We start from the raw sequence: 14,165 nt of genomic DNA, 5'->3' as shown, positions 1-14,165 counted from the left end.
AACAGTGTGCTTTTGTATACAGGTGAAAATAGCTCAGACAATGTTGCAGAGCTGTCTGACCTCAGTCTCTGGGGTGAGGGAGCGTAATCTACACAGCAACAGCGCCGGGACACCAAAGAGCGCAAAGAGGCTAGGACTAGCCTGAGCGCCGGCGATAGGCTGGGTGAGTCTAAACCACGCCCAGTCTCTACTCTGACAGGCCGGCTCGGAAGCGGGAACTATCTCTGTCATGAGTATATTATAATATCTTTGTCAGGAACAAGTCAGTTCTCTGTTCTACCCTGCGGGGTGGTGCAGTGAACCCGTATATACGAAAATTGCATTTGCCATTTATTACTTAGTTAATAAAAAGTACATAGCATACAATTAGTGACTCATTGTCATACTTGTCCTTATACCAGATTGAATTGACGCAACCCTAACAACAATGTAAAGCACTTTGAGCACCTAGTAGGAAAACACTAGGTGTATATAAATCCAATCCATTAGAGATCAACCGATTTATTTTTCAACACCGATATTGATTATTGGAGGACCAAAAAAATCTGATTTTTATATATATATTTGTAATAATGACAGTTACAACAATACTGAATGAACACTTTTATTTTATGTCACACCCTGGTCTCTGTTATATTGATTTTCTTTATTAGTTTAGTTAGGTCAGGGTGTGACATGGGATGTTTGTGTGTTTTTCTAGTTTAGTGTGTGTGTATTGTTTAGGGGGTTGTGTATGGGTTTGTGTTCAGTAGAGAGGTCTAGGAAAGTCTATGGTTGCCTGGTTTGGTTCTCAATCAGACAGCTGTTTATTGTTGTCTCTGATTGGGAGCCATATTTAAGGCAGCCATAGACTTTAGGTGATTGTGGGAAATTGTCTATGTTCTATGTTGCATGTGTGCACTTAGTTCGGTTTAGCTTCACGTTTGTTTTGTTCGTTTATAAGTGTTTGTTTTTTCCTTCATTAAAAGAAGATGTCTTTTTTCCACGCTGCGCCTTGGTCCACTCATTCGTCTCATAACAATCGTGACAGAATTTCCCACCAACCCAGGACCAAGCAGCGTGTGAAACAGCAACAGGACCCACCTACACAGGATTTATGGAAATGGGAGCAGGATCTGGGCTACACTACGTGGGAGGAGATCGACAGGTGGGCGATCGACCCAGGGCGAATGCCGGAGCCCGCCTGGGATTCTCTGGCGCAGTGCGAGGAGGGATACCGGCGAATGGAGGCAGCACGACGACTCGGTAGGAAGCCTGTGAGGCAGCCCAAAAAATTTCTTGGGGGGGGGGCTAAAAGGGAGTGTGGCGAAGTCAGGTAGGAGACCTGCGCCTACTCCCTGTACTTACCGTGGAGAGCGAGAGTACGGGCAGACACCGTGTTACGCAGTAGAGCGCATGGTGTCTCCTGTACGTGTGCATAGCCCGGTACGGTACATACCAGCTCCTCGTATCGGCCGGGCTAGATTGAGCCAGATGCCATGAAGCCGGCTCAACGCGTCTGGTCTCCAGTGCGTCTCCTCGGGCCGGCTTACATGGCACCAGCCTTACGCATGGTGTCCCCGGTTCGCCTGCATAGCCCGGTGCGGGTTATTCCACCTCCCCGTACTGGTCGGGCGATGGGGAGCATACAACCAGGTAAGGTTGGGCAGGCTCAGTGCTCAAGGGAGCCAGTACGCCTGCACGGTCCGGTATTTCCGGCGCCACCTCCCAACCCCAGCCCAGTACCACCAGTGCCAACACCACGCACCAGGCTTCCAGTGTGTCTCCAGAGCCCTGTTCCTCCTCCACGCACTCGCCCTATGGTGCGTGTCTCCAGCCCGGTACCACCAGTTCCGGCACCACGCACCAAGCCTCCTGTGCGTCTCCAGAGTCCTGTGCGTCCTGTTGCTGCTCCCCGCACTAGCCTTGCGGTGCGTGTCCCCAGCCCGGTACCACCAGTTCTGGCACCACGCACTAGGCCTAATGTGCATCTCCAGGGTCCAGTATGCCCTGTTCCTTCTCCCCGCACTAGCCTTGAGGTGCGTGTCTCCAGCCCGGTACCACCAGTTCCGGCACCACGCACTAGGCCTAATGTGCGTCTCCAGGGTCCAGTATGCCCTGTTCCTTCTCCCCGCACTAGCCTTGAGGTGCGTGTCTCCAGTCCGGTACAACCAGTTCCGGCACCACGCACCAGGCCTACTGTGCGCCTCAGCAGGTCAGAGTCGGCCGTCTGCCCAACGCCGCCTGCACTGCTCGTCTGCCCAGCGCCATCTGAGCCGCCTGCCTGTCCTGAGCCATCCGTCTGCCCAGCGCCATCTGAGCCATCCGTCTGCCCAGCGCCATCTGAGCCATCCGTCTGCCCAGCGCCATCTGAGCCATCCGTCTGCCCAGCGCCATCTGAGCCATCCGTCTGCCCAGCGCCATCTGAGCCATCCGTCTGCCCAGCGCCATCTGAGCCATCCGTCTGCCCAGCGCCATTAGAGCCGTCCGTCTGTCCCGAGCCGTCAGTGCCGTCCGTCAGTCAGGAGCCGCTAGAGCCGCCAGTCAGCCAGGATCTACCAGAGCCGCCAGTCAGCCAGGATCTGCCAGAGCCGCCAGTCAGCCAGGATCTGCCAGAGCCGCCAGCCAGCCATGAGCAGCCAGAGTCGCCAGCCAGCCAGCCATGAGCAGCCAGAGTCGCCAGCCAGCCAGCCATGAGCAGCCAGAGTCGCCAGCCAGCCAGCCATGAGCAGCCAGAGTCGCCAGCCAGCCAGCCATGAGCAGCCAGAGTCGCCAGCCAGCCAGCCATGAGCAGCCAGAGTCGCCAGCCAGCCAGCCATGAGCAGCCAGAGTCGCCAGCCAGCCAGGATCCGCCAGAGTCGCCAGCCAGCCAGGATCCGCCAGAGCGGGTAGTGACTATGGTGGAGGGGGGTCCACGTCCCGCACCCGAGCCGCCGCCATAGGAAGGCCTATCCGGACCCTCCCCTTCTGTGTCAGGTTTTGCGGCCGTAGTCCGCACCTTTGGGGGGGGGGGGTACTGTCACACCCTGGTCTCTGTTATATTGATTTTCTTTATTAGTTTAGTTAGGTCAGGGTGTGACATGGGATGTTTGTGTGTTTTTCTAGTTTAGGGTGTGTGTATTGTTTAGGGGGTTGTGTATGGGGTTGTGTTCAGTAGAGAGGTCTAGGAAAGTCTATGGTTGCCTGGTTTGGTTCTCAATCAGAGACAGCTGTTTATTGTTGTCTCTGATTGGGAGCCATATTTAAGGCAGCCATAGACTTTAGGTGATTGTGGGAAATTGTCTATGTTCTATGTTGCATGTGTGCACTTAGTTCGGTTTAGCTTCACGATCGTTTGTTTTGTTCGTTTATAAGTGTTTGTTTTTTCCTTTATTAAAAGATGTATTTTTTCCACGCTGCGCCTTGGTCCACTCATTCGTCTCATAACAATCGTGACATTTTAACTTAATATAATACAAAAATAACATCTATTTAGTCTCAAATAAATAATGAAACATGTTCAATTTGGTTTACATAATGCAAAAACAAAGTGTTGGAGAAGAAAGTAAAAGTGCAATATGTGCCATGTAAAAAAGCTTACGTTTAAGTTCCTTGCTCAGAACATGAGAACATATGAAAGCTGGTGGTTCCTTTTCACAAGAGTCTTCAATATTCCCAGATAATACGTTTTTTTTGTTGTGGTTATTATAGGACAATTTCTCTCTATAACATTTGTATTTCATATACCTTTGACTATTGGATGTTCTAATAGGTAATTTAGTATTGCAAATATCAAATATCAAATCATAGACTTAATATAATAAACTCAGAAATAGAAGCCTTTGGTCATTAATATGGTCAAATCCGGAAACTATCATTTTGAAAACAAAACGTTTATTCTTTCAGTGAAATACGAAACCGTTCCATATTTTATCTAACAGGTGGCATCCCTAAGTCTAAATATTGCTGTTACATTGCATAATTATGTACATTTCTGGCAAATTAATTACGGTCTTTGTTAGGAAGAAATGGTCTTCACACAGTTCGCAACGAGCCAGGCAGCCCAAACTGCTGCATATACCCTGACTCTGCTTGCACAGAACGCAAGAGAAGTGACACAATTTCCTTCGTTAAAATACATTCATGTTAGCAGGCAATATTCACTAAATATGCAGGTTTAAAAAAATATATACTTGTGTATTGATTTTAAGATAGGCATTGATGTTTATGGTTAGGTACACATTGGTGCAACAACAGTGCTTTTTTCGCTAATGCGCTTGTTAAATCATCACCCGTTTGGTGAAGTAGGCTATGATTTGATGATAAATTAACATGCACCGCATTGATTATATGCAACGCAGGATAAGCTAGTAATATCATCAACCATGTGTAGATAACTAGTGATTATGTTAAGATTGATTGTTTTTTATAAGATAAGTTTAATGCTAGCTAGCAACTTACCTAGGCTCCTTTCTGCACTCGCGTAACAAGTGGTCAGCCTGCCACGCAGTCTCCTCGTGGAGTGCAATGTAATCGGCCACAATCGGCGTCCAAAAATGCCGATTACCGATTGTTATGAAAACTTGAAATTGCCCCTAATTAATCGGTCAACCTCTACAATCCATGAATATGATTGTTATTTTAAGCTAACTCTAAGGAGCACTCTACCTACCTGCAGCCAGAGAGCCTACTTCATGGCTCTATGCCCATAGTCCACCCTCTCTTATGTAACAGTTGCCCATCTTTGTTGTAGCGCTAAAAGATAGGTCTGTAAACACCAAACAGTCGAGTGATGTTTACAGGCCTTTACCCTCCCCCATTACATCTCTGGTGTCAAAGGAGGGGTGAGACCGGAGTATTGTTGAGGGAACTGTATATGCATGAATGGTGTTTTCGTCTTGACTCAAATTACATGAATTCTCTCTCTCCCTCTCTTTGTTTGCTCTCCGCTCGGACTCGACTGGCCACTCAGCAGGGCGAGGATCGCTCCTCCTCCCTGTCTCCCACAGGTAAGACACCAGTCACACTATTCCTCCATTTCCCTCTACGGTTACATCACGGCTGCCATACACTGCTCGGTGCAGCTTGTCCTACTGGCTTCCAGGGAAACCAGATTATAAATGGATGTGAACTTGAGCGGCTTCCAACACACTCCTCTCTCTCCTTACTAATTTATGTATTCCAAATTGACCACTACCCCCTAGACGTTCCTGTGGATCTGAAAGAATTTTACTATTCACTCTGCCGCTCTCCCACCTGCTCACATCCTGTTCTGCTTGCAGCCCTCCAATCACCTTCTTACCCCGGCCCTGTTGCCCCGCCCTCCTGCCAGGGGCCCGCCCAGCGGCCAGACAGCTTCTTGTTTCGCCTCAGCCAGAAGGAAGAGCAGAGGAGAGGTATGTCACCGGATCACAACCTCTGGATCTTGCTGCATGGCCTTGGGAGCTTTCAGAAGAGAGTGTTGGTACCTCTTGAGCGTGCAATGCGCATGTCACAATTGAGTGTCGTATGTGACATTGTTCTGGTAACTGTGTCTGGGCTGATAGACATGTCTGGATGGGATCCTGCAAAGTCACTGAGCAACACTGTAGATAGTTGATCAAAATAGAAGGGGGGCAGTGGGGAATAATTTTCAACATGGACAGATTTCTATGTTTTAAATGGGGGAGGGGAAATTGTCGGCTTTTTGACTTGTACGTATGATGTATGATGTTCAGCTCTGTTGGTTTTCTGATCCCATCTGTTACTTTGAGTGCTGTCTGACTATAGGTCACAGCCTGTCTGTTGCTGTAGAGTTCCGCCTGTATGTTGCTGTAGAGTTCCGTCTGTCTGTCTGCTGTAGAGTTCCGCCTGTCTGTCTGCTGTAGAGTTCCGCCTGTCTGTCTGCTGTAGAGTTCCGCCAGTCTGTCTGCTGTAGAGTTCCGCCAGTCTGTCTGCTGTAGAGTTCCGCCAGTCTGTCTGCTGTAGAGTTCCGCCAGTCTGTCTGCTGTTGAGTTCCGCCAGTCTGTCTGCTGTAGAGTTCCGCCAGTCTGTCTGCTGTAGAGTTCCGCCAGTTTGTCTGCTGTTGAGTTCCGCCAGTCTGTCTGCTGTAGAGTTCCGCCAGTCTGTATGCTGTTGAGTTCCGCCAGTCTGTCTGCTGTAGAGTTCCGCCAGTTTGTCTGCTGTAGAGTTCCGCCAGTCTGTCTGCTGTAGAGTTCCGCCAGTCTGTCGCTGTAGAGTTCCGCCAGTCTGTCTGCTGTAGAGTTCCGCCAGTCTGTCTGCTGTAGAGTTCCGCCAGTCTGTCTCCTGTAGAGTTCCGCCTGTCTGTCTGCTGTAGAGTTCCGCCAGTCTGTCTCCTGTAGAGTTCCGCCTGTATGTTGCTGTAGAGTTCCGCCAGTCTGTCTGCTGTAGAGTTCCGCCTGTCTGTCTGCTGTAGAGTTCCGCCAGTCTGTCTCCTGTAGAGTTCCGCCTGTATGTTGCTGTAGAGTTCCGCCAGTCTGTCTGCTGTAGAGTTCCGCCTGTATGTTGCTGTAGAGTTCCGCCAGTCTGTCTCCTGTAGAGTTCCGCCTGTATGTTGCTGTAGAGTTCCGCCAGTCTGTCTGCTGTAGAGTTCCGCCAGTCTGTCTGCTGTAGAGTTCCGCCAGTCTGTCTGCTGTAGAGTTCCGCCAATCTGTCTGCTGTAGAGTTCCGCCAGTCTGTCTGCTGTGGAGCTCCGCCTGTCTGCTGTAGAGTTCTCTAGAGTTCCGCCTGTCTGCTGTAGAGTTCTCTAGAGTTTCCCCGTGTCTGTCGGCTGTAGAGTTCCGTCTATCTACTGTAGTTTGTCTTCTGCATTGTTTGCCAGGCGTCTGATCATGCCATTGTATCTGTAGAGAGCTGGACTTCACCCTCTTCAGAATAAATGATTAGCACCCATTCTGCTTTCACCAGCTTTTGATCTTGTATGTGTATGTTTGAGCCTGTCTGGTTCTGCCTTCCCCCCCAGGTGATGGTGCCGCCCCCAGGCCGGAGCCTGAAGAGGTGACCCCTACCCAGCCTCAAGGCCCCATGGGAGAGGAGGCTGCTCTGGTGGAGCAACTGCGGAAGGTGAACAACACCCGACAAACAGATTCTCCCGCCTTTTGACCAAGCCATTAGGGCCTGGAGTTTCTACTGGGTTCCTTGGCCCATATACATAAAGCATTTCAGAGAAGTGCTGAAATAGAATCAGTCTTTCCTTTCAGATCATAATTAGATGGACACGGGATCTGATCCTAGAACATCACTATTACTCTAAGATGCTTTATGAGCCCAGGTCAGATCACAAAGTCAGGAAAAACTCCTGGCCCTACTTGTGCTAATCCCCCTGAAATTGTGTCCTGCTCTATTTTGTAGAACATAGAGTCGCGTCTGAAAGTGTCCTTGCCCAGCGACCTGGGAGCAGCACTGACCGACGGGGTCGTCCTCTGCCATCTGGCAAATTATGTGCGGCCACGATCCGTACCCAGCATCCATGTGCCTCCCCTGCTGTGGTGAGTGTTTGTGTGTGCACTTTATGCGTGTGCTGTGCGTGCATACCATACGTGCATTAGTGAGATGTCAGTTTTAGAATGAATTTAGTCAGTCAGGAACACTACACTTCAAGCATATCAATACAACAATGCTCCTTTTTACTTTGCCATACATTTGCATTTGGGTTATGATCAGACACTGCTTATGTCCCAAATTGCACCCTATTCCCTACATAGTGCACTACTGTGACCGTAGGCCCTGGTCAAAAGTAGTGCACTATACAGGTAATAGGGTGCCATTTGAGACAAGCCAATGTCGTTGTGCTTATCGTTGTCTCTGTCCATCAAGCCCAAACTGACGATGGCCAAGTGTCGGCGGAACGTGGAGAACTTTCTGGAGGCGTGTCGCAGGATCGGGGTTCCACAGGTAAGACCTTCACACTAGTTGAATAAAGGACTGGTATACAACTCACTAGTCCTCATGCTAAAACGTCTGTGTGTTTGTGATGGGTTAGAAAAAGCATGTGATACAAGAGAACCTGTACTGACGGACTGTTCTTCAGATTTTAATTTGCTAGTAGCAGACGGTGACATCACCAATGTAATTAAATACCTAAAGGCTACTGTCAGTGCAGGTTTTTCTCTTCTGTCATAAGATTTCTTCCCTCTACTACTCTGCTTTTTGTATCAACACTAAAGTTTAGCCTAGTTCTCTGTCCCTGCTCTTTTTATCAGCTGACTCCAGGTAACTCAACTGGCAACCTGCAGAGCTTTTGTAAACTTGACTTGGAGAGCCGCTTGCCTGTTACTAACAGTAGCTTTCTCTTTCTGCTCCTCCGCTCTTCTTCCTTTTAACCGTAACACTTCCCCCTCAAACTCATCTTCCATCTGTCCGTCCAAACACACAACTCCCCTATCTATGTAATTGTATCCTTTGCCTGCCCATTCTCTCCCCTGCTTCATCGCCCATGGGACAGGAGAGGCTGTGCACAGTGGAGGAGGTTCTGGATGGCCGGGGAGGCTGTGTTTACTGGACGCTGGGGGTCCTGCTTTCCATGGCTCCTCCCCCCCTCCTAATGCCTTCTCCCCTGGCCCAGCTGGCAGGCTTCGCCCTCTTCTATCTGTCCACCATGTCTGTGCTGTGTGCCCTGTACTGCAACCTGGTGCCCCACCTCTGAACTGTCTGTCTGGACCACACAACCCCTTCCTCACCTTACCCAACTGGCTCTCCACCACTCGTACACACACATGCGCGCTCACACACCACTCGTACACACACATGCGCGCTCACACACCACTCGCACTCCTACGCGCTTCTCATTTCATATTGCGCCGACTCCCATCACCACAGCGGTATCCATTCAGACGCAGCAGAACTCGACAAGGGAAAAACGCAAGAATGAGAGTGGACCTCTCTGTCCCACTCTACCATAACAAAGAGGAGCGCTCGCCACTGCCTGGTTTGCCATCCACTGAAAAGGGAACAACTCCATATGCCAAAAGCCATATAGTAGGTTTTATCTTTTGTTGTTCCAGTTGTTTGTTGGGGAAGGTTACTTGCTTCCACTCAAGGAGTGGCGAGGTGGACCTTCAATGCTCCCTCGTTACCCTTCTGTGATGTACTGGCACTGCCCCCATTGAGAGAGACAGCGAGACCCGGAGGTTGCTATGTTGTCAATGAGCTGTCTGCTACTGTACCTACCTACTGAACCTCCTTCTGTGCCTTAAGTTTGTCCGCCTGCCGACGTGTGTGCGTGTGTTTTTTAGATGGAACCTTCCCACCCGAAAGCGCTTCCATTGCACAGATAACATCAAAGTAGGAGTGCTTGTCATATGTAGCCTACGTGCTTCCTCCTCCCCGACTGCCTCTGAGAAGAAACAACCACGAGTAATCTGACCATTCAACGCCCTATCGCTTCTCTTCTTTCCTGACTCGAACACGGCTTCGCCTTAGCTGCAAAGTCAGTCGGACGTTTTTGCCTAATCAAGAAGAGAGCAGGTAGCCGAGGGTAATTTGTAAGCCTTTGAGTCCTTGCTGACGCACAATCAAGTATCCTACAGGCACCTTTTTCTCCTTGACTGTCTGTGATCGAGCCCCCCTCTGTCCTAACGCTCATTTTGTGGCTCCGGGGTGATGTTACCCCTAGGTACAGATCTAGGATCTGCTTCCCCTTCCCCAATCCTAACCTAACCTTCCCCTTCCCCAATCCTAACCTGAAATGCTCAAATCAACCTACATTTTACATGTCGACATTAGGTAACGTTGTTGAACGTGATGTTATGAAAATGCTTTTAAAACATATGATAGGTTTTGGAGCACCTAGCACAAGCTTGGAAAGATGTGGCCACAGCCATATTGAAAAAAACGTCATGGGAATGGTAGAGCGTCTGCACCGAACTGTACGCATGGCTTTTTGTTCAAGAAGTGAATAAACGAAAAGCTAAAACTACCAATTTGAGATGGAACAACAATAAAACAATAACAATCATGTTAACAAGACTGTATTGTCCTGTCAAAAAATCCACTTGCATAAGTTTTGAGCTTAGTCAGATGTAGGCTATATAATTGTAATTTTCACATGGGCAGGGGCATCGGATCTACTGTTTCCCGACATTAGTAAGGAGCTAAATACATGACGTCCACAATAGCAAAGCAGTTAGCTAGCATTGAATAAACTTGTATAGTCCAGTCAATAACCCAATTGCACATGTGTTTGTGTTCATTCAGCGAGCAAGGTCTAGCTGTGTGAGGCATTACAGTAGTTTAGACGGGCATCGATCGTACTGTTAGCCATCAAGCTAGCTAAGAGCAAAAAGCTTAGCAAACCGCATGGTAGTGCCCACAACAATAGTCACTTTTGTAGGCACATGGTGTACACTATGCATAAAACAGTATTCAATATGGTTTGCAGTGAGGGACTTCAGATGTGCCAAACCTAAGCGAGGCTAGCTGGGCTAGAAACAGCTGACTAGTAAAACAAGTATTCAGTTAATGCAAGCTAACGTTAGCTACAGACATGTAGGTTGTTAAATGTCCACTCCTATTAAATCAATTGCAGCTAGTAGTCAGACTTACCACACGATGCTGCCAGTATCCATAGTAAAATTCTGAACTGTCGCAAGCTGTTCTGATAACATCGCTAGCTAACTAACAAAATATCCATCAATGATAGCTGAGCTTGGAGTGGTTTTGGTCTTACTACCTAGCTATGATAGCCCAACTTGCACAAGTTCATTTTTTACTTAACTATGTAAGTCAGTTAAGAACAAGTTCTTATTTACAATGACTGCCTACCAAGAGGCAAAATACCTCCTGTGAGAATGGGGGCTAAAAAATTATAATGTAGGACAAAACACACATGACGACGAAAGAGACAACTACACAACATGACAGAAACACATGACAGCACAACATAGTAGCAACACATCATGACAACATCGCCACATGGTAGCAGCACAAACATGGTAGATAACAATAGATCGTGTTAAGCAACCACAAGTGTCAGTAAGAGTGTCCATGATTGAGTCTTTGAATGTTGAGATTGAGATAAAACTGTCCAGTTTGAGTGTTTGTTGCAGCTCGTTTCCAGTCGCTAGCTGCAGCGAACTGAAAAGACGAGCGGCCCAGGGATGTGTGTAATTTGGGGACCTTTAACAGAATAGGACTGGCAGAACGGGTGGAGTATGTGGAAGATGAGTGTTGCAGTAGGCATCTCAGATAGGGGGAGTGATGCCTAAGAGGGTTTTATAAATAAGCTTCAACCAGTGGGTCTTGCGCTGGGTATACTGAGATGGGAGTATAGAGTGCAAGGATGTGTCCTATAAGGAGCATTGGTGGCAAATCTGATGGCCGAATGGTAAAGCACATCTAGCCACTCGAGAGCACCCTTACCTGCTGATCTATAAATTACGTCTTTGTAATGTAGCATGGGTAGGATGGTCATCTGAATTAAGGTTAGTTTGGCTGCTGGGGTGAAAGAGGAGCGATTACGATAGAAAAAAACAACTCTAGATTTTACCTTAGCCTGCAGCTTGGATATGTGCTGAGAGAATGACAGTGTACTGTCTAGCCATACTCCCAAATACAATTTATAGACATGTCTGGAAGCCACTCAAGTTCACACGGCACGCAGTAGTCAATGAGGCAATTTTCTAATGTTTTTGTTGTACTGGTTTAAGGGTTTGAACTTGCTTCTTTATCACATTTGGTTATCAAAAGCCCTTTTAACTTACTACAATGTTTCACTTTGTCTTTAACCTTTAGTAGGTAAAATGCTAAACTGACCCAAGATCAGTGTAGGGGCAACTTCACTCTACCCCCATTTTGTGTCTCTGGTGTGTGATGAATGTGTTTAACACTAGCCTGGTTCCAGATGTGTTTGTGCGGGTAAGATGGCACAAACAGATCTGGGACCAGTCTATGTAGGCACAAGCTGTGGTAACAATCAGCCCCAGGATATGGCAGGACTACAGTGCCTTCCGAAAGTTTTCACACCCCTTAACTTTTTCCACATTTTGTCACAAAAACTTATTGATTTCAGCGTTAAATTTTTAATTAAAAACATAATTCCACTTTAACATTATGGGGTATTGTGTGTGTTCCAACAAAATGTGGAAAAAGTCAAGAGGTGTGAATACTTTCTGAAGGCACTGTATATCGCAATGAGTGCTCTTATACCGTTCTATACGAAGACAAAGCACATATTTTGTGAGACAGAGTGAATCTGTGGTTTGTTCCAAATAGGACCCTATTCTTTATAGTGCACTACTTTTAATCAGATTCCTATGTGCCCCCTGGTTAGAAGTAGTGCACTCAATAGGGAATAGGGTGCCATTCGGGGGACGCAGGCTGTGTGTGTAGTTTGTTGTTGGTCTATGCTGAATGACAAGGAGTAATGTCTCCTCTGGCTCTGAAGAGCGGTGTGTATGTTCTCTCTGTCAGTGGTCTGTTTGCTTCCAGTGTGTGTAACCACGTGTCTATCTCTCCTGTGTCTTCTGTTGTTGACCTTTCAACTCTTTCCCAGAGCTCCTCCTTTCACAATAAAATGAACCAAATATTTGGTGTGACTTCCTTCCTCTTTGCCGCCTGTCTTCTCTCCTCGCTACTTCTGCTTGTGTTCAGCTTGTTCTCTCTCTCTCCTGCTCCCTCCATATTTGCTCCTGTGGGATATGTTGTTCAGTGGGTGTCTCAGTTCACAAGTCCCTACTTATTGTAACCCTGTGCCTGTGTTTGCACACCTGCTCCCTGCTCCGCTTCCATGCTCTCCTCAAGGTCATGCCGTTTGGATCCCATTCACCTCCTTTTCCATCTTATGTTGAGTTTGTCTTTCCATTTGTCTTGATTTCTGTTATCTTTTGGTAGTTTGTTATTATTTACCCATCCATTGACATACCCTTTTTTGTTCTCCCGTTTTCCCTCCTCCCTTTGTTGTCTGTGTGCGTGTGCTCTTCATCTGGCCTCAGACCCAGCTGTGCCTGCCCCTCCACATCCTGGAGGAGAGAGGGCTCCCCCTGGTGGCCGGGATGGTACGTGCGCTCCTGGAGCTGGCCCCGCCCAAATACACAACCTCCCCTGCCACCACCACTAACCCTCTGGCCATGTAGGGCAGCAGAGTTCCACACTCACTCATGGATGGACAGATACAGGACCCACCCTCTCGCTCTCCGAATGTACGTTATATGGCTTTCCCTCTCGACCACCCCCCACTTCCCCTCAACCCTAGACCCCCCCCCCCCCCCCCCCCTCAACCATACAGGGTCACCCAGCCTTCCCAGACAGGTCTTCCCCAATGAAGAGAGAAGAGGGAGCACGAGTACGTCAAAGAAAGGGATGACTGTCTCTTCCTCTGTGTCCTCACACAGACTGCTTACGACTTGCAGCCTTACGGACGAACAGATGGACAACCGAGATTGTCCCAGACAAACAGTCAGTTGGACGGCGAGTAAGAGTGGTTTTTTATTTTCTATTATTAGTCATTTGACTTCTCTCTCCATCCTCCTCTTATCTATGTTCAGTAGGGGTTGTTTTATTTTCTATTATTATTTCATCTTATTTTTCATATTCCTTTTACTTTCACATGTTAGATCCTTGCATGTCAGAGGGGTTGGGTGGGTGTATGGGGAAGGGTTAGGAGACTAGGAAGTTGTCGGTTGCATAAGTAACCTTTTAAGGTCATGTGCTACAAAGAGCAACAATAACGGTGGTGGTCTGTCGTCATGGGAACATTGATGCTGCCAACACTTAAAATGAACCCGTCTTTTTTTTGTTTTGTTATTGTGGTCAAATCACGAGCTGGCTGAATCAAAAACCGATGCTGGATTAGAGAGAGAGAGGGCGCTCCGGGAATCTACGCTTTATACTTTCTCAAAATGTGTACAAAACATTACGAACACCTTCCTAATATTCAGTTGCACCCCCAGAACAGCCTCAATTCGTCAGGGCCTAGACTCTACAAGGTGTCGAAAGCATTCTACAGGGATGCTGGCCCATGATGACTCCAATGCTTCCCACAGTTGTCAAGTTGGCTGGATGTCCTTTGGGTGGTGAACCATTCTTGATACACACTGGAAACTGTAGAGTGTAAAAAAAACAGCAGAGTTGCAGTTCTTGACACAAACCGGTGAGCCTGGCATCTACTACCATACCCCGTTCAAAGGCACTTCTTATATCTTATATCTTCTTGCCCATTCACCCTCTGAATGGCACACATACACAATCCATGTCTCAATTGTCTCAAGTCT

At 47.8% G+C, this 14,165-nt stretch overlaps 1 long non-coding RNA gene across 1 annotated transcript; it reads left to right on the top strand.

Moving 5' to 3' along the window:
• Window positions 1–7,431: 7,431 nt before the first annotated feature.
• On the top strand, window positions 7,432–13,894 carry LOC120039229. The gene is made up of 3 exons (XR_005475339.1): window positions 7,432–7,445; window positions 7,774–7,851; window positions 12,888–13,894. It is a non-coding gene; the product is annotated as an uncharacterized LOC120039229 (long non-coding RNA).
• Window positions 13,895–14,165: the final 271 nt, after the last annotated feature.

This window comes from Salvelinus namaycush, unplaced genomic scaffold (genome assembly GCF_016432855.1).
Source record: "Salvelinus namaycush isolate Seneca unplaced genomic scaffold, SaNama_1.0 Scaffold260, whole genome shotgun sequence".
NCBI classification, from domain to species: domain Eukaryota; kingdom Metazoa; phylum Chordata; class Actinopteri; order Salmoniformes; family Salmonidae; genus Salvelinus; species Salvelinus namaycush.
This window is presented reverse-complemented; position numbering and strand designations above follow the sequence as displayed.